The 20,335-nt window shown below is 39.2% G+C and overlaps 1 protein-coding gene across 7 annotated transcripts in view; it reads right to left on the bottom strand.

Moving 5' to 3' along the window:
• The window catches only part of ASAP1 (ArfGAP with SH3 domain, ankyrin repeat and PH domain 1), a 147,061-nt gene that overhangs the window by 73,961 nt on the left and 52,765 nt on the right, over window positions 1–20,335 (bottom strand). The window contains exons 1-2 of one of the 7 annotated variants that reach the window (XM_035556295.2): window positions 14,778–14,860; window positions 13,156–13,344 (exon numbers count right to left, since the gene is read on the bottom strand). The exons of 5 other annotated variants lie outside the window; for them this stretch is intronic. The gene's annotated coding sequence lies outside the window, so the exon portion shown is untranslated. Of the gene's footprint in view, window positions 1–13,155; window positions 13,345–14,777; window positions 14,861–20,335 lie in introns of those variants that run through there. One more of the 7 variants, XM_050709265.1, reaches the window with a different exon arrangement.

The raw sequence follows: 20,335 nt of genomic DNA on the forward strand, positions 1-20,335 counted from the left end.
CTGGAAAAAAATTGCCAATACAACACATTCAGCCTGCAGGAAGGTCTCAGGTCATTCTGCCCCTCCAAGCTGAATTAAAGAACTCATGTGAAAATGGTCTGCAGGCAGAGTAGAGCATCAGTGACAGAACCAGAAGAAAAAATATTTTAAAACTAATTTAGTTTTGCAATAGGACAAAGCATTTATTCAAAATGTAATATATTTAACACAAAAAAAAAAACCACCACCACCACCACACAACCAATAGTTAGAAGCTTCTACTATAACCCTATTGTTTCTGCTACAACTAAGTTGCTTGTGGATTCCATAGGTTGCCCCCATTAGTCCTGTTCCACCTACAGACACAAAATATTTTCTCATATTTAAGTATGTATACGTAAGGGGGGGAGGGAGAAGAGGAGTGTGAAAGAAATCCATGAAAAATCCTTTTATTCAGTTATAAATAATTTATACCAATTACTTTCACAAACACCAGAAGTTTGCACAAGCTACCATACAAACCACTTTCCCCAAACCCCACAACTTTTATAAATATAGGAGATGAAAGTACCAAATAAAAATAAAAGGACTTAAGATCTGATTTTGCACAGCAATGAAAAAGAGTATTTGCAAGAGTAATATTCAAATATATATTTTCAGGATTCCCTCATAGTTTCGAATAGTTTCAAAATCCGGAAGATGAGGTCGTTACTCAATAATGATGAATTTAGGTTAGATTTCTAGATATTTTCTTCTTTGTAGATAACTTAACTTCCTTACCCTCTTGCAATCTGATATAAGAAATCAAGTTAACAAGAAAGAACTGTTATGATATAGCAAAATATAAAATCAAAATAAACACTAGTCTAGACGTGTGCAATGAAGACTCTTACAGCTCGATACTGGTACTGTTTGCAGTGATCCAGTTAATTGCACTTAAGCGTGAGCTTTGGACATTCTGCATGCACAGCATGTTTTACACAAGTCCCTGCTATCCATGGAGAACATATAGGAAATAATTTAAACGTTTCTATTTTTTCCCATTTAGATCATAGCTAATTTCCCATAAATGATGTCAGACCGATAATCTTATATTTTAATGAAGCTGGCAGTGTTTGCCATATAATATTCGCATTCAAGTCACTGAAAATTAGATAACTTGTACTCAGAATTATTGTCAGGATAGCAGCCCAGCTAATGTGTTAGTTGGAGCAGACCACAGATTTCCCATCATGGCAGGGCTGCTTGGGTAGCTAACATGATCCACTGGAGGAAACAGCTGGAAGCCTGAAGCTCCTGGGGGTCTGGTACCTGAAGAGTGGCGAACTGATGCCAAACTTGTTCCTCAGCAGGCAGAAAGGCAGCCATGCTCACAGCTTGATGCACTTCTCAGAAAGGGTCACCGCCAGCAATGGTATGGATGAAAATTTGAAAACTTCCTAAGTTTTCACTGTCCAAACTGAGATGATTAAAGTGCACAGCGGTGGACATCAGGAATCTCAAAAACAAACCAACACTACCCAACAACCACCACCACCACACCACGGCAGCAGCTCCAGGACAAGTGGCGCACTGAGAACTGGAGGTGGTGGTGGTCACACACCAGGGCTCTGGTTCACAGCAATAAGAATTTCAGTGTATGCATGAACCAACAGAAGAGAAACCAGCTGAACTATCTTAGTTCTTTTAGGGTGGCCCAAGTTCAATCAAGCAAAGTGTATGACAGTTGAGCGATACATGAAAATCTGGAAGAAAAAGTAGAATTTCTGTTCTTTAACACGCAACTGAAAACCACCATATTCTTAACCACACAAGCATTTCTACAGTTGATAAAAATAGAAAATTTGGAACCACAGAGTTTATGAAAATGTTTTCTAATACTGTTTAACCCATTATCCATTTGCATCAGAACTAACTCAAACGTTCACAATTACAGATATTTCTTCTGCTCTATGATACGCTTGCTTTTACTTGACTTGCATCTTGACAGAAAGAGTTAAAATTTTTACGTTTAATAAAATATTAAGAACTCTGTGTTCTTTTTCAAGCCAGTGCACAGCAGGCGATTCTTCTTAGATTCCTTTGCAAGAGCTGTCAAAACCTTTGGCTTCTGTCTGCATGCTGTGCCAGACAGTCACTATCAGACATTTCCACTGAACTTCTTCTCCATCTTCAACTAGCAGAAAAGACAGTGTGATTCACTTGTCTATTGAGTGTTTGAACGCAGGGTAGTATATAAAAATCAAAACCAATATTTTGGAAAAGGACAACCGTTAAAGGTTGATGAGATTCAGAAATAAAACTCAGTGTGATGTTCTAATACTGAAGCAAACTGGACACCCAGAAAACAAAAACGAAGTGGAATCTTTCTTGGAGTTTGCTCATAAAGATATCAATCTGGAAAAATTAGAACAAGTAGGCTAGAAAAATCTCGCAAATTGGACTTTGATATTCAATTAAACTTTAGTCGCTAATATGGAGGGAAGAGGAAAGGGAACGTTCATTATTTGAGAGCAGTCACTGAGCAAAGCCATATACAGAGATGACATCCACTGCCTGAAGGATCCAGAGACCTAAAATCGGAATGACAACACGGCTCTTTTTTTTATTTTTATACTTGCAAATACAAGCTTTATATGAACTAATTTGTCACAGTCCAAAATTCTTTAAATAAAATAAATCCACACGCACTTGTAACTATGTATCAGGGCTGAGCAAAAAATGCCTACCACAGATGGAACTCAATGCTACATAGGATTCTAGGCGTACAAACCCTGTTAGCTTGTTTTTGATTTAAAATACATATATATATATATATAAAAATAAATACGCAGACATTTTCTTTCTAAATAAATTACATTCCTCTCGAAGCCTTTTGCTCATAATTTATAGCTGCATTCTGCTGCTGAGGCAGTATGCTGCACTCAACGCTCGATTCCATTTTTATTCCCACGTAATATAACCTTTGCAATATGTTAAACTAGGAAGACACAGCCTTGCTTGCCCCAGTTACCTGAAAGCATGTTTTTGCAATACCTGTTCATTTTATTTTGCAGTATTTAGAATACTAGGTATTTTTATTCCCCAATCTGGAAAAAAACAAATGACAATGTTCCCATAAAAGTGACATACATTTTTATTATTGAAATGTATCGTGTCTTAGAGAACCAAGGAATTCTCTGACACAAATCTTCAGGTATTCAGATGTGCTCCTGGCTACCTTCCTGTATACCTCAACTCATCCTCATCACCACCCATTCCTGGAAAATACTTCCTTCTTCATTGCTATGATATCATCTCCCAGGACGCCCTTTTAACTTCCTTGGGAGTACATTTTCTTACCCTCTGAATACTTTTATGCATTCTGAAGAGACAGATAATTTATTAAAGGTACCTGCAAACACAGGTTTACTACCTCGTTGGCTGAATAATGCTTTATTCTCACAACCTGGTCATCTTGGAGACAACCTCCATCTTTATTCAAAGATAATGCAAATACAGCATTCATATAAAAAGCCTTGAGACACACTTGTGAAAAAAAAAAAAACACTCTACTTTCAATCTGCTTATATAAAACTAAACAAGGAAAGCCCCTTGCTCCTCATATCAGCAGATTTGCTATGCATGATCCATGAGATATGGCCTGTCAAGGTTTCATCTTCCTCCACTCCCCTGGGTTGAGGCGTCCACGCAGGCACTACTTTTGACTCTCTTTAAAACCTTATCCCTTCTGAATGAAGCACAGCTTATTTCTGGACCAAGTTCTATTTTAATAGCTGCTAAATATTAAACCAGAAATTACCCTACTGTGCAGTACAAGTAGTGCTAGATGCTGGATTTCTATCTTTGATGTACAAAACCTGCCAAGTTTTCATTTAGATAAACCACTAATTGTTTCTTTAGAAGCTTGGGCCTTTTTAGCACCCTTGTATATACATATGTACATACACACATTTGTGTGCATGTGTGTAGATACACGTGTGTATTTGTATGCATACGCATGTCAGTCTATACATCAGAGACCATAATTACAACTATTTAAGCTACTTACTCCTAACAGGCAAGAAAACATGGTTTGACCGACACAGAAATCTTCCTTTCTTGGCTGATGTATAAACCACTCTCACAGATACTGATCACAGAAGCATTTCATATACACGCAAAATTTAGCTCTTCCAGATATCAGTGCTGTCCTACAGGCAGACATTTGCAGAGGATGCTATGGCCCCTTATTCCCATTAAATTTAATAAAAACTCCGGTCTCAGTTGTTTCCTGTGCTTTGCGCACCTTTACAGCTGGAAGACAAGACTAAAACTGATTTGTTTCAACCTTACAATAATAAAAAGTTGAGTGGCTCAAGACACTGACAATCACATTTATATATCAGCAAATGTTACTATCATCTTCAATTAGACTTAATCCAGACAAAATACCTTTTCCAGCTGGAACGAACTGCTCATCTATGTACCAAAGGTTTAGAATTTCATTAAATATTTAGGAGGTTAGCCCTAAAAATTTTCGTGCCCAAAGCCCACCCACAAAAATAATATACCAAACCAGAAATGTTTTAAACAATTACAGTATTTTGCTCAAGACAAACCCGTGACAGAAGCCTGAAGGCCATCCAAGCATGCATGATCTGTGTATTTGTGACAAAAAACACACAAAACCCAACCCTCCACATATTTTAAGAAATTAATTTCATATATAAAGTAATCCATGTGAAGTATAAAATATTTGAGGTCAGACATGCAAATGGGAATAATAAACACTTGGTAGTCACAAGCGTGTTTCGTCAGATACAGGACATTAAGTTATTTCACAGAAATACAAGGGGTGATACATTGGCTTCCAGGGACTATGAGACATCAAAGTCTTTCGCTCACCAGCTTAACCCTGGCACAGAAGTGACTGACATTTACTGATGTCTACTGGAAATGTTTCCCATCTGCTCAAGTCCCAGTGGGGACAGCCACATAACCAAGCAGAGCAAAGGCACCTTACTGGCGTTGGACAGGCATTTATTTACCTTTTAAAATTTATTTTCAAATTTTTATTATTATTATTATTTTTAAATTTATTCTTAAGAATAAAATCCAGCCTTTGTGGGATGGACAATAAATGCAGACCGAGCAGGCTAACAAGTATTATATACCACTGGAACAGCAACAGAACAAGCCCTAGTGATTGCCCCAGCAAAACATAACCAAAAGAGAAGATGGAAGTCGAGTGCTGGCCTTCTGTAACCTACCCCATCAGGGGAAGCTCTCTTAGCTCTGTATGTGGAGAAGCAACTCAGGCCACCCTTTCCTGTCCTTCCCTCTCCACCCTGCTCGTGCTGGCCCTGCCAACCACAAGTTTGCTGGCTGTTTCCAATTGCTGCTCTCAGCACATGTCTAAACGACAAAAATAGGGGAGCAGTTAAGAATTTTCTAGAGGCACTTAATCCCTCTGGGTAAAAGACGGATATAGAATGGCGTATTTCAACTCGTCCTGAATTACTTAAAAACCCAAAGGGTTCAAATGAGAGAAAACCAAACATAAGTGCTTGATGATGTGTTTCTTCTCTGTAATAACCAACACCATCATCATTTAGTACACCATTATTTACCAGCTACTCCCAAAATAAGACCAAGGTAACCTTCTCAAAAAAAAAAAAAAGAAAAAAAAAGAAAGTAATTGCCTTGAAGTTTTACAATTTCCAGGTTGTGTTTAACCACAAACTAATAAAAAGAGCATCGGTAATCAAATTTAAGAAATATGTATCTCCAGAAAATATTTTTGGGGGTAATGCAAAGCTTTACAGACATCCCACCTACTAACTTATCTCCCATCATATGCTGCTCGCATTGCACTGGGCTGTGTAACAGCAGCCCCCCTCCAGGCTGGTACACAAGGAAAGCCATCGGCCCTTTCGGGCTATCAAGGTCACAGCGGAGGAGCAACTCACTTGCACAGTTTTTGCAGCTCTTTTAGAGACTAACAGTCACTTAATTATTCTTCAACATTACTCAAATGGCAGTATAGTCGAGATGGCTTATAAAATCTCCCTAAAAAGTTGAGAATAGCTAAATTTTAATTTGTCTCGACAGCTGCCCTTTGGGTCCCCCAGGCAAACACACTCCTACCCAGATGCCTTTACCACAAGGGCACAATGTCAGCTGCTAATTGCTATCCATGTATGATTACTTCTAGACAACATGAAATTAGCAGCACGTTTTTCCTAACGAGCATGGAGCTGATCTTTAATCTCGTACATGCTATGACACATTTGGGAATATGTAACAGTATTTTGGGAACCTCCGTCCTTTAAGTTCTCATCTGAGCTATATTAATATTTGAGTTCAGCTAATTGTGTGCATAAAGCATCTTTCGAGTTAACTGAAAAACAGAACTATGACATGTGTTTCCAGATCCAGTGATGAGACAGATGAGATTCACTTTCGAGCTGTTGTGTAGGAGATGCTAAAAGCCCTCTGCTAGTGACAACACCTGAGAAGAGCCAGTGACAGATGCACAACATTCCCCCAGGCACAGGCTCTAAAACAGCTCCTGCTGGGGATAAACTCATCTGGGTGAGAAACATCTTTACCTTTACACAAGCATCCACGTGCCTCTGAACGCGCACTAATGATAGCACTTCTACTATCATTCGCAATATCCAAACTCTTCATTACACCAGTCAGCTTTATCACTGCTAATTACAAACCTAAGCCAGCAAGAACAGTGAATCAAAGAATCAGAGTGGGCTGGGTTGGAAGGGACCTCAAGGCCCATCCACTTCCAACTCCCCTGCCATGGGCAACTTTAAAGGCACAAAGGGAATGATGATTTTAATCTAAGAAATAGAAGCCCATTCTGTGCTCTTACACACTCCTCCTTACACTTTTTTCCAAAGTCCAGCGGAAATGCCTGTGTGCGAGTATTTTGAGTGTTTTAAGCATCAGTACTGGCTACCAAATAACACTCAAAGTATTTTTTTCAGTACGCAAATATGCAGTTCTGTAGAAATAGTATATAAATAAAGTCTTTAATTTATCAAAGATGCTTGTCATTTGGAAAAAAAACAATAACCTATAAAGTATAATTCTCTTTCAAAAAACCTAACCCCAAAAGCATATTTATGAAAGGCGTAACTAAATACAATTCAAAACAGCCCAAAATGGAATAAGATTATTTTCTAAAACAATCAAAAAATAAATATGCGAGGTAACATCCAACAGTCGAGGCAAGGTCTTTCAAAAGTCAGCTAGCCAAACAGAAGATAGCACGCAAACAGCACAAACCCAAAACCACTTTCAAAGAACAGACATGCTAGCTGACATGAATTTGTAAGGAAGTAATCCGATTCTTAGTAACTTGACTTGGAAAAAGAAAAAAAGCACAAATGAAAGTCCCTAGTTGCTCCCCTCCCACCACACTTGACTGTAAATTTCACTAACAGGAGAGTCCTTCAGCTGCCCCACCACACTTAAATACCACAAAATATTTTCCTTCTTTGTTAGCCCTTTTCTTTCTTCTTTTCAAACCACAAAACATTTTGCAGCATGCGTTGTATTTAAACTGTTATCCCAGTAACTCACAGATACTACCTAGCCAGGGAAGCAAGAGAAACTGGATGCGGACACGTGAGTTATGGTTATTACCAGCTTCTCAGGCAGAGAAATTCTTCAGTGTTCTACAGAGATCCGATGAATTTTACAGGAGCTCAAAAATGACATTCAGGGATGAATAAAGTACTCATTCAGCCATCGCCAGCATCACAGTGGTGTTGAAATTGCACAGTACGCTTACCCCTGCCAGCTCTAAATTTGAATCAGTATTATTTGTTGATATCTGGTATCAGCTAGCAGCAGAGATATGAAGGACACCAGATACATATTCGCGGTAGACCAAGTCGTTCCGAAGTGTTACTACTCCTACTGCAGCCACTTTTTTTCTTGCAAATAAAATTGCATCAGCCAGTATTTCTTTTTCCTTACTTCAGAGCAGAAACAATCCATGTTCCTTCGCCTCCCACCCCTGAAGAAATACATAAATGCACACACTGATGCGTGATTGCAATATTCCATTTCAGCATTCAGAGAGAGAGGAAAAACAGGTATATTAATGCATTACAATACAACAATTGTCATATATAATATTTCAATTTCTGTCTACTTCTTCCTAACTACAGATTTCACGAGTTTCATTAGGTCAAAAAAAAAAAAAAAAAGGAAAAGGAAATAGTATTTCCATTACAACATATCCTTGAAATCTACTGCAGCATTCTGGGACTCAGCTGTTTGATTTTGCTATTGGAGAGGACTATGAGGACAGATTCAGTAAGACTTCATCTCAAGCCATGTTAAACTTGTGATCACCAGCACTTACTATGAAATTCAGAGCTACACCAAAAAAAACAGCTAGAAGATTCCACCATTTAATGCTTATCATACCCCATACAATGCAGGGTGACACTGTAGGAGAATAACAGGAGTGGGGGAAAATAACAAGTCCAGAAACAGTACAGAAAATAAGGACACATTCCAACACACATTTAAAAAAAAAAAAAAGAGGGGGGTTACAAAAACAGAAGTAAGTTTTGCAACATGTAACGTTGTACTTCTAATTGCTATGTTTGGTCTTGGGCTAGAGATGACTTACAAAATACACAAGAGGGGTTTTATAAGAGGGTGGGGGGCTCAAAAGGGGGAGATATATATTTTTTTTTAATCTCAAGTATAATTCAGGTGTGAAGCGCTAGAGTTAATTTTGAATTTCAATGTCATGTTCATTGATACAAACGTTCTCTGAACATATTTAACTTAATAAGGAAAGTTACACAACAGGAGACATGGCAATTTGAATAGCCATCTCTACTGTCATCTTAATAAAAGTTTGCTAAAAGAGGCTCTTCCTTCTCCTGCATTATCTTTTATTTCTTTTAAATCGGCTTGCAAAATAGGATAGGTGTACATTAGAAAACTAAAATGTGCATCTAATGTTCACTGTGGTACAGAAAACAGAGCAACATAAGGCAGAAAAAATACAATAATGTAATACATATGTAACAACATAATTACAAGAATATTTCTATATACAACGTAAGATGATCTTGAGAAAGCAGATCTCATTCGAAGGCAAGATACAGTGAAATGAGAAGCGATCTCCAACCTCAAATGAAGACCTCTCATCTAATTAGGTTATCTAGAGCTTACTTTGGAGACACTGGCACACATCATGATCCCTGGCATTAAGCTTAGAGAGGAATCGCCGACTTACATACAGAGGCATTCAGCAGTAGGGTGAAATGAAGGGTGAAAGAGAAGGCTGAACTAACAAGACAGAAATCCTACACTGTAAAGTAGTGTAACCTCCTTACAGTGTAAGTTGCCCCAACTATGTATATGACCTGACAAAGTCACTGGGACCACATAGAAACCACCACTTTCCCTTCCATAGGAAGGGCACTTTAAATGTAGTGTTGATTTTAAAGGAATTGTTTAAAATTCACAATGAAACGTAACAGAACTTAATAGTAACATTTCCAGTGTGTTAGGAAACAGTATGAGCTCTTTGTAATCTACCCATTACTTATTTCAAAGCAATTTTTAACATAGCACTGTGTTTCAGTAAAAATAGCACTACCCCATTTCTCTTTTAAGTACGTATTAGAGAACAGATGCTCTCACCAAATATTCTATATATTTTCTTAAGAGTATCAGACAATTTAGAGCCAAGATCCTAAACATGACTAAATTGTACTAGTGTATATTTAGAAGAAAATTTCTGCTGTCATATGGAATAATTGCTGCATTGTATCCCATTTAGAAAATGCAACCATTATTTGTCTGATCACAAATTTAACTGAATATTGCTACCATAAGTGATGTCCTATTTATAACATGAGTATACAGTTGTGACACTAACTGAATAAATAACTATTTTGTCAGGCACTATTTAACTTCCCCCAAAATATCCCAGTTTTATGACGCTTTTCAATTACAGATTAATCATTTTAGGAGGTATTACGAAGCAGCTTGTGCAAATTAGAAACAAACAAACAGATCATAGGATGAAGAAAGTCTTAGGAATAAACTGGGAGATGTGAGACTGTTTGAGAACCAAGAGCTTTTAAGGCATGCAAATTCTGCAGATTGACCACCAAAATTTTTTCCAAGGTAACAACTTCCTCATATACACAGCACCCAAATACCAGATTCAAGTTCCGTGAAGGTAAAGAAGATCATATCTTGCACAGCCATCCCCATCTTCCTCAAAATAACGTGAAAAGATTTTTGCTAATACTTGTACAAGACTCCCAGGCAATGCATCCACACTGCATGTCAAATAATTATGCAACAAACTTTGCCCTATCAAATACTATTTCAATGAATTTTCGTTAGATAAAACATAAGCTTTCCAGATAACTCTCAGACAGTAAATCATAGGCATAAAAGGCCTAAACACAGCAATAAGTATTAACACCCCAGAAATCAATATTCTTGCTCTACTAATGGCAACAGCAGTTTATTCCTTAACAGCCAGATTCTAGCAGCTGCTATTGATTCTTGGTTTATTTCACTTGGAGTCAAAAACAAAAAGGCAAGTCTTTCGAAATCTCATATTTTAATCACTTCCTTGTCATGTTAGATATTATATGGGAAGTAGGTTTTCAGTCTGTTTGCCCTCCTCACCCTTTTTGGAAGGGGCAGTTCTATATCAGAAAACTGCATCGTATTTAAGGGATTTAGAACACACAGGAACCTGGAGTGTCTCTCCTGCAACAAGAAGCAAGCAAGGGGAAAGTACAATTGGCTTCAGTACATCATGACACACCATTTCCAGCAGGATTGGCTAGAATATAAATGCAAGAACTCAGGGAAAATCTGTTTGTAAATAACACTTTTGGATACAGGAAGAATCAGAAAACAGTAGTGACAATGAAAATACTGTAGGTTGTGTTTTTTTTTTTAATACTAATATTTTTCAAATGCATTCTTAGAGCTGAAGAAGATGTACAGCACTTCAAAAGAGAATAGGTTGGCAATACTCTTTTCTCTAAAGAAGAGAATGTAATTTAAGATTCAAGACGAAACAAGGAATCTGGGCAAGGTAATGAAAACCAAAAGTGCTAACATGGGGAAACAACAACACGTGGACAAAGCTGATCATTGCCATGCAGCTGTTCATTCTTGTCCAATATGTAACTAGAAGATACACATTACACCTGAGCATAGGATGAAGCAATGGCAGAGTTTAAAACCCACCCAAAACAGTAGTAATTACAAAATGAAACATATTTAACTTGAGGCCAAGTCACTCATATTTTGGTCAAATGATTTTGTTTATTGTTATGTACACAATTCCCCCCCTTCCCCTTTTTGAAACACAACATTAAGACTAATACTAAAATCATTAATTTATGGCATTTATCTGAAAGTTACCTTGGTTCTCAAAGATGATTTATTCATCCCAGCTCACACTAAAAATTATAAACAGCTAATCCCAATGGAAGTAGTTAGTGCTTAAATAGAGCTAACGCATCAGTCAAAGGTGCTCAGGAAGCTTACTCCACTGATGATTTGAAATAAAAACAAGGCAGACTGAAGTACTGAACAACAGTAGATTAATAGGCTGCAGTATTTTAATTTTAAATAATGTCACGCTAGATCTCACAAAGTTTCAAAGCAACAGCTATGAACAGAAGATTAAATTCTAAACTTATGCAATAGCGTACTCTTGACAAACATCCTTAGACTCAGATGGTACGGGACATGATACAAGACTATCACCAATAAATGCAGAGCCTTGTTATAACCACTTTTATTTGGCCAGAAAGATACTTCCTTCTGCACTCCCCTCCACACCCATCTTTAAGATTTAAAGATTCTCTTTGAAATGCAGAACGGATGTATAGAAAAAATGATGAGTAATATGAAAATTCAGACAGGAAAAATTATATGGTTAAGTAAATTAAGATCAAAATCAACAGCACTACACCAGTTATCTTTCATGTTCTGGCTGGTGTATTACGACAGAAGTACCAGCCCAACAGACAACCCTGCAGATTTTTGTGAAAAGCTGGACTGCTCAGTTGCTCTGTAGGATCTGAAAGAGATGGTTTTCCTGTTTTCCTCTGCCAACCACTCGCTACCACTACCTCATTTGTACCTGCACGCAATAGTCTGAACAGCCACATAGTCAAGAAAAGAGATTAGATGAAAATTGCCCTTCTGCTGCATTACTGCCAGCACAGAGGACAACTACAAACACGGTGGCTCTACCCCTTTGAGTGGATGCCCAAACTTACACCAGATCAAAATCACTGTATGACTGTGACCTGAGAAGACACGCAGTATTAAACATTTTGCCTGCGCTGAAATCTGTTCCAATGCAGCAGCATCTCTTGTAATCCACCTACATTCGAACCATGAAGATATACTTTGGAGTTGTAAAGCGTGGATGCTTAGAAACTAACTCTGAAAAAGCGTCAATCCACATGCATGCAGAAGTGGCATTTGCTCCTTTGCCAGCAGGGGTGACTCAGGGTAGAGTTTTACTTCTCTAATCTCACATTCCTTCACTTGCTTTTAAAACAGTTACATCCTTCAGAAACTCAGCCGCTATTTAAAGTAGAGTAACTCACTGGAGTTCCTTATGCCTTTGCTTATGATCTTCGTAAGCGCAGAAACTATTGCCAAAGTAGGGACTGAAGTTTTCTGTTTGCAGTGAGATACGGAGCTGTAGAGAATTACTGCACTTGACAATACCAATCAAGCAAAACATGAATAGCACAGCGCACAACTTGCAGTGTGCTCTGTCATTCACTCGCTAGTAACCCAGTTTAAACACATCCTGCTACTTTGGTAAGAGTATTTATCCCCTGCGCCACAGCATCACTACAGCAAGAAGCATCCCCTCTCAGCATGCTCCTCACAGAGAGAGAAGGCATTATTTAGTAAAAAAGGCCAGAAGCTGGCCTTGGTAAGGTTTTCTTTCTGTTTAGGCCTTCAAGTGGTGCAACACAAACTGCTGGAAACCGACAGATTTTCCAGAATTTACCTCAAATTTCCTTTCACTGAGCAGCCCCTCTGAAGTCCTGCCCGCTTCTTACTTACCTGAGCCTGCCAGTGCAGCCCCTGAGACCTCCAGAGCTCTGTGCCCACGGCCATTAAATGCAAGTGCGATACCTTTGGTCTGCCATGTCCTGAGCTGCAAGTCCCTGGAGCTGGGAGATGGTACTGGAGAAGGTCTCCCTACAGCTCTGCCCTTGCCATCTGCCCTCGGCTACGTCAGATGAGATCCTAGGCTTCTATCAGCTTCTGTCTATCCCAGAACAGCTGTTCTTCCGCTCACTAATGGTATTTCTGTTGTATAAGCTGCAATGAAAATGAATTCACCAGAAGATAACTATATAAGCACAATACCAAGCAAAGGACAAACATCAATAAAAAAATAAATAGAAACATCAAGCAAAACGAAATGAAAAAAAAAAAGCCCTATAGCAGCCTATAATTTTTCTCTTATTTTTGTTTTCTTCAGATCTAAATATAACCGGTCATTGCAAAATCCTAAAAAAGATATTTAAATATAAACCTTTCAGAAAACCTTCCCCTTTCTAGCAACAGTTAGGTAGCAAGGTATTAACAATTCTGTTCACTCACTGCTCCAATGCAACATTTCATACATTTTGTGTTTTAAACGTACACAGCCCTTATACACCAAACCACATTCCACAAATTACACTGATGCGCTTTAGCAAAATCAAATGATTAAACTCACAACAGAATAAACAATTTTTCAAACTTCAGTTTTATATTTTATGGTAGGTCTTAAAACTCAAAAGAGAACAAAAGCCTATTTTGTTTCGTGTATAGAACGGGGAATGTTTGCTTTTACAGTCACACAAAAACCCTAGCTCTGATTTATGGCCAGTTCTAACAAGGACAGCTGTTTGATATGGCATTTTTGCACTAAACCCACCAAGAGCTGATGTCAGTTAACTTTTTTTGTATTATTCCAGACCATCCATTCTTCATACAATCATAGGAAATTTACTGAACTAATGCATTTAATTGACGTTCTAAGAGGATAGAGAATCTATTCAGCAAACCATTTGTTCTGATAAAATCCATAATCCTTTACAGAAAGATGAACTAATTATTATCAACCTGGTTGCCGGCTCCTAGACTTTTTAAAATACCATTTTCATAATATACATTTTCTTTATACATATACTGTCTTGGAAAGTACCTTGGTGCATGACTGAAAAAGACACCAGGCTGATTCAGCCCTTTATCGATCTCCTTACCAATGAGGACAACAAGGTATGGCAATTGAGAAGTATCTACCTCGACACTGAATATTTTGACAAAAAAAGAGTATTGGTGATTGATGATCCATGCCTACCAGGCAAACCACAACAATATTCCAATTTACATCATAGATTGAGGGTACTTAAAACACAAATATTAACACGAGACAGTAAGTGGTACCAAGTCACTGCCTTTAAGCCCTGGTTCGATACACAACAGTGTTTATGGAATTCCAGCTCAAAACATCCCTGTTCATAAACCGGTGGAATGGCAGAGCAAGGCAGATACGGACACATACCATTTTTGTCCTCTCTCCATACGCATCCATCTCTCACTTTGCTTAGAGACGCCTAGGAGCCTTGCAAGCAACAGTACTTAAACTCATGTGACCATAAATCTTTCCGTGTGAACTCACACAAGAATATCACAGGATTCCATTTTTGCCTTGCCTCATTACAAGCTTCCAGTAGTTAGCAAGAACAGAGTAAATCCTATACCTGGCAACTACAGGCTCTGAAGCTTTTCATGAATGTTGCATTGGCTGGCTCCCAGCTAGCAGTGCGCAGAATGCTAAGGGCTCCACTTGAGCAGGGCTGCAGGCAGGACACAAATAGGGCAGTAGAAAAGGAAGCTGTGTGCAATGATGCAAAAAAATCCTATTGCTGATTTGTATTCTGCCTGAATAAGAGGAAGAAAGTAAGTGAACCTCCAGCTCATTCAAATGAGGAATATAAATAGAAGATTCAGTAAAGAACTATTTTTCTAAGCATTGGCATTTGGAACACATTCAAACTCCGGCTATGTACTGAATTATCATAAAAGGCAACACTTGTTAATCACAAAATTGGAGAGTCCCAAAATCTGGATATAGACTGATTTAATGCCAACGTCGCACAGTTTGTGTAACATACACAAATAGAAATTAAAGACATGCAGTACAGTAGGTGATGGCAACCGTAGATAACTATCTCCCACGGTGGACGTGATTGTATGGTACATTTCACAATAGTTATCAAAAGATGAAAGACAGAGCTTGAGGACCATAAACAGGGGATTATTTTGCAGACATTCAACTGAAAAAATCACAGGCACTGAGGAAAAAATTGGTGTTAGGGAAATTATACAAACAGTGAAGCAAAATAAGCTTCACAGTGGAAAAGCATTTAAATACACACCATAACAAGGAAATGACGAAGCAGAAGATTTGCAATTCTGAGCCTTTTCAAGGGGTATTTATTACTTGCAGCTCGCTTTCCAGGAGAGTGCACAAACACAAAGCTACCTCAGAGAGGGAGGGAACTCCTAGGTTTGCTGTTGTTTAAAGGAGGGGAAGAAAAAATTCAACAACAAAAACACACCACACACATTTGAGCCACTCCATAAAATAGAAGCCATATCTACAGCGACTAGCAGAGCACGGTATTTGGACAGGATCCTCTAAGCCAAACACACTTTATCCACATTAGATGCATCTCAGATGGGTTTACTCCTGATCAGACCTAATCTGCTCTGTGGACTGAATGCTCTATAGCAGTTGGAAGGCATCTTCCAGTTTATTTTTGTCCAAGAGCAATCCAGTTTTGTCTACTGTAATACTCCATGACATGAAACACATCATAGCAAGGAGGATAACTAGGAAATTTACTTCAAAACAACACTCATGCTCCAAACATCAACCAGTACACAGTGCTGAAAATTGAGATCGCTACCCAAAGGTTTCTTGTCAGATGAGTGAGATTTTCAGATGATGGTTAGACTGCCATATGCTTACTCATTCTCCAGTTCTTTAAATTTTGTGCTCAAATCATACAAAGATATATCCATTCATTGCTCCTTGAAATGGGAAATGGGGGTTATAGCCTGCACTGAAAAGGTGTGCAATCATTAGCTTTATAGGAAGAGTCCCTTTTGGTATTAGATATTACCCTTAGTACTCCACCAAAAAAAAAATTTAATATTAAAAAATTTAAATCCAAAGTCAAAAGTGATACTTGTTGCATCTCGGTAATGGTTTGCTATCTTTAAGCATGTAATTTGGCAAATAAATCTCTTTTGAATCAAATCTATAAAAAGCTTCACTGACATGTTGGCAATATCCCAAGAGCCTACTGTGTAGTCTTTTCATCCACACCCCCGAAGAAAGCAGAGGAAAACGACAATCTTACACACAAACTCCATCCGAATGGCTTATGGGTTGCTGACGCCAGCAGCTCTACAGAGATGAGGCTGCTGCAGCTCCGTGTTCCTAGGTCCAGCCAGTGCTGAGGCTGAAAATGTATTCCCAGGATACACACACAGCACCAATGGCTTCATCCTGCTCTCCTCTATGGCTGACCAGGACAAAAGTGCATTTCTGCAGTGCCATGTGCCTCCTGCAGAGACACACACGTGCAAACACGTGTCCCAGGACACAGCGTCTCCAGTGGCCAGCTTGGACCCGCTGGTCCCTCCAGTAGCCAGCTGGCAGACCTTCCAGTCCCCAGCTCTCTTATGGCTGCTTCAAGATCTGCTTCCCAGGCAACTTACTTACTCAACAGTTTAATACTGCTTAACAGTTTAGTCCTGCTTAAGATTTGTTAGCTTAATGCTGCACACTGCCATACATACCCACACAGTGTGCATGCACTCCAGTCACTGGCACCCCATGGCACACAGGCCCCTATAATCCATGGTGTAACTCCAGTTTGGCCACCGACTAGTGTGGTCTGACACCAGCACTTAGAGCTCCATATATACACACGCACAAAGAGCCCCCTCACCTAGAGAAATAGTTAAAAATTAAGTTTAATAAAGTGACAGATGGACTGCACTGGTGCGACACAGGGCATGGCCAGAAAAACATCCTAACTAGCAATTTTTTGACATGCGACCAGCCCCTTTATCCCCTTATCCTTCCACTTTCCCATGCTTGTTCCTCCCCAAACCACCTCAAACCCTCCCTTTCCCCACCTTCGATCCTTCCCCAGAGCACTCTAACAAGCCCTGTACAATCTCCTCCATCCCACGAGTCTCATGGCCCTGTAGGTACAACCCTCCCCCAGTCTGTAAGGTGATCTTAAGAGCCCTTCCCTTTAAGCATCCCGATGGGTTTCATACCTGGACAATGGAGCTGTCAGTCCTCCTGTGCCAGGCTCGGGAAGAGCCAAGTCAGGAAGCTCCATCCCTGCAATTAATATTTCCCCGGGCTCCCTTTGTGTTTGTGAAGAGGAGCCTTTTACCACACAACCTAACGCTCCCCCCACTCAGGGGGGAAGCCAGGCAGGACTGCACCATCGTAGGCTTTGTACCTCAAATACTCAGCAGTTACACTGCTGTAATATGAAAATATACTTAAAGCCTGCAAATCGAATCAGAAACCTATTAGTACGCACATGCCATTCCAGATACCCTTAAAAAAACTGAAGGCAAATTAATTTGTAATGGGATTAGGACTTGCCCTATCCCATTAACTATTAATGACAGCTATCCCATAGATAGCGTATTGTAATAATTCCAAAAATAAAACTTAAGTCAAATCATCAGCTTCAGTAAAAGCTGAAATATTCTCTTATGTAACCGAAGTGCCCAACCACAAGCCGAGCTCCTTTGGGGTGAGAGCTCTGCGCGCACTGAGCGCAGCCTCACATCAGATGGAGGCAGCACATGAAAGGAAACGAATATGCTTTCTTACAAAAAGCGGAGCACAACAAGACAGCACTTGATGGCATGACAGGCCAACTCTTTTCAAGTTTCTTCTGACATCATGAAAGAGAAACACGTAACGTTTGAGCATGCTTAGGGGTGTTCCTAGCAAGCAGAACAGGTATCACAGAAGTCAAGGAAGTTACTTTTAAGTTTACAAGCCAACTTCTTAAGCAAACAAGCAAAGGCAGCCAGAATCAAGGATGGATGACAGTAAAGACAAGACATAAAAGACAACAGGTTAAGTGGAAAGCTCTAAGATTACTCCTCCCCCAAAACCAAACAGCTGACGAATTACATACAAGCCACCACAGCTATTTTCAAAGAATCACAAGACACTCGTTCTCCATGAGAACAGTCTTTAAGATAAAGCACGTTCTTCATCTGTATCCCACAGACCAATAAATTTGTCGAGGACCGGATAAAAAAATCTGCATAAAAATCCCTGCAAAAGCAGAGGTTCTTACTCTTGCCAAGGTCAGACCTCAGCAAGATCCATGAAATCCAAGATACTCACTCCATTTTATGCACCTCTCAAAGTGCTATGGTTCCTGATGGCTGCCCCCTTGCATGCCATTCAAAACATATCACCTTGGGAAATAATTGTTTTCACCTACTGACCTGAAGACCTGCAGTCTGCTCCCATAACACTTTTTCTCTGCCCGTCATTGAGGTTTTCTAGGCTCTTCTCTTTTCCAAATCCTTGATCAACTTAACCCAGCATGCCTAGTCTTTCTTTCATCTAGTCTCTTCCTTCTCCCGCTCTTAGTATTTCAGTTCCCCCTCAAGTCTCCGTTACTCCCATCCTTTTATTCTGTCACTGGATCAGTGCTGCAGATAGTGAGACCACTGTAGCTAAGCATGTTTTGTAAACTCAGAACTGGGTGAAAGCTCACATCCTTCAAAATTGTATTAATTCCACTGCCTACCCAAACAGCTAGTAGTCTAACCAACACACTTCAACACGCTTCCAAGAGGACTGCAAAACAGCCCAAGTCACCTACTCGAAGGCTAGGCAGTTAAGGGAATTCATAGATTAACTGAGACCACAAATTTAGAACAAGCAAACGTGGTATGATACAAACCTTTACCTAGAATTGCAGTTAAAAAAAAAAAAATAGTGTTCCCAAGGTACCACTACAGAAAGAGCATACTAGCTAAATTAAAGGAAAAATGCAGGACTTCTTTGGAATTTCACATTTTTTTTAGCAGAAAGTTTTCCCAGTGAGACAATTTGCAGCCAGGAACATGCAGGAACACATCAGCTTCAGCTGGTCCAGTGCCTCACCTGCGAGGGCAGCTACTGTAGCTGTAGAAATGTTCCCTGGGAACCTCTGAAAGGCAAAGATTTTGGTTGTGTCCTGACAGCCTGTCTATGAATTCCACAAATAATTAGTTCAAACTTACGTGTTTCATGCTGCTAATATTTACAGTGAGACAATTTTATTCCCCAAGAAATTTAAATTCCAAGGACCATTACAAGTTGTTTATTCAAGGTAGTTCAGTGTAATAAATCACAGATGACAACTGGGCAAGGTCACTCAGGTAACAAGGCATGTTCATCTGTTGCAACTACTGTGTGCACCTTCTCACAGGCAGGAACTGCAAACTTAAAGAGCTTCATTGCAACATCATTTCACAGCAGTTACTAGTAACCTTGCTCCTCTGCTCAGTTGTCCACTGAGGTTAAGAACTAAAGCTTCCCGTGCAATTTGTGGTAGTGCATAGCTTTATTTTGTCTACGATACTGAATGTATGAAGTGCTATTCCTATCATGAAGCATCAACAGACTTCAACTATGCTCACGTAATACAGAGTCTTTGGTCCTGTAAGAAAGAAAACCTTTCTGTGAGTTCAGCATGAGGAGGTACTTCTGCCTCACATGGGAGCATCTTCCAATCCCTACACATGTCATTTAACAGGAATTAAGCTATTACAAACTACTGGAGTTAGGTGTAGTACTGGATTATAAAGTGTGTCTGATTTCCTGGGAATCTTGAAAAAACTCACCAGTATTCTAAGCTTTGTGAAACTGAAAGAAGAAAAAAACATAGCAAAGTATTTAGCTGGAGGCAATTTTCTACTGCAGAAAGGATTTTCCAAGGACGTGCATATGAAACTACCATGGGATGCTCTTTTAGTACATATTTCTAAAACTTACAGCTAAAAACCAAATACCTTGCACACCTTTCAGTTTTACAGTTGAGCAGCTAATCTAAAAAACAAAAAGTGAAGTTTTTTTTCCCCTGGTTCTCCCAAGGCAAAACTCAGCGTTGGTTCCATTAACACCAGGGATCCGAAGTATATTCCTGCTTGGTAAGAAAGTGCTGATGCAAAAAAGACACCCCAAATAAAAAGAGGGCTTTATTAAAAC

This window comes from Cygnus atratus, chromosome 2 (assembly GCF_013377495.2).
Source record: "Cygnus atratus isolate AKBS03 ecotype Queensland, Australia chromosome 2, CAtr_DNAZoo_HiC_assembly, whole genome shotgun sequence".
NCBI lineage: Eukaryota > Metazoa > Chordata > Aves > Anseriformes > Anatidae > Cygnus > Cygnus atratus.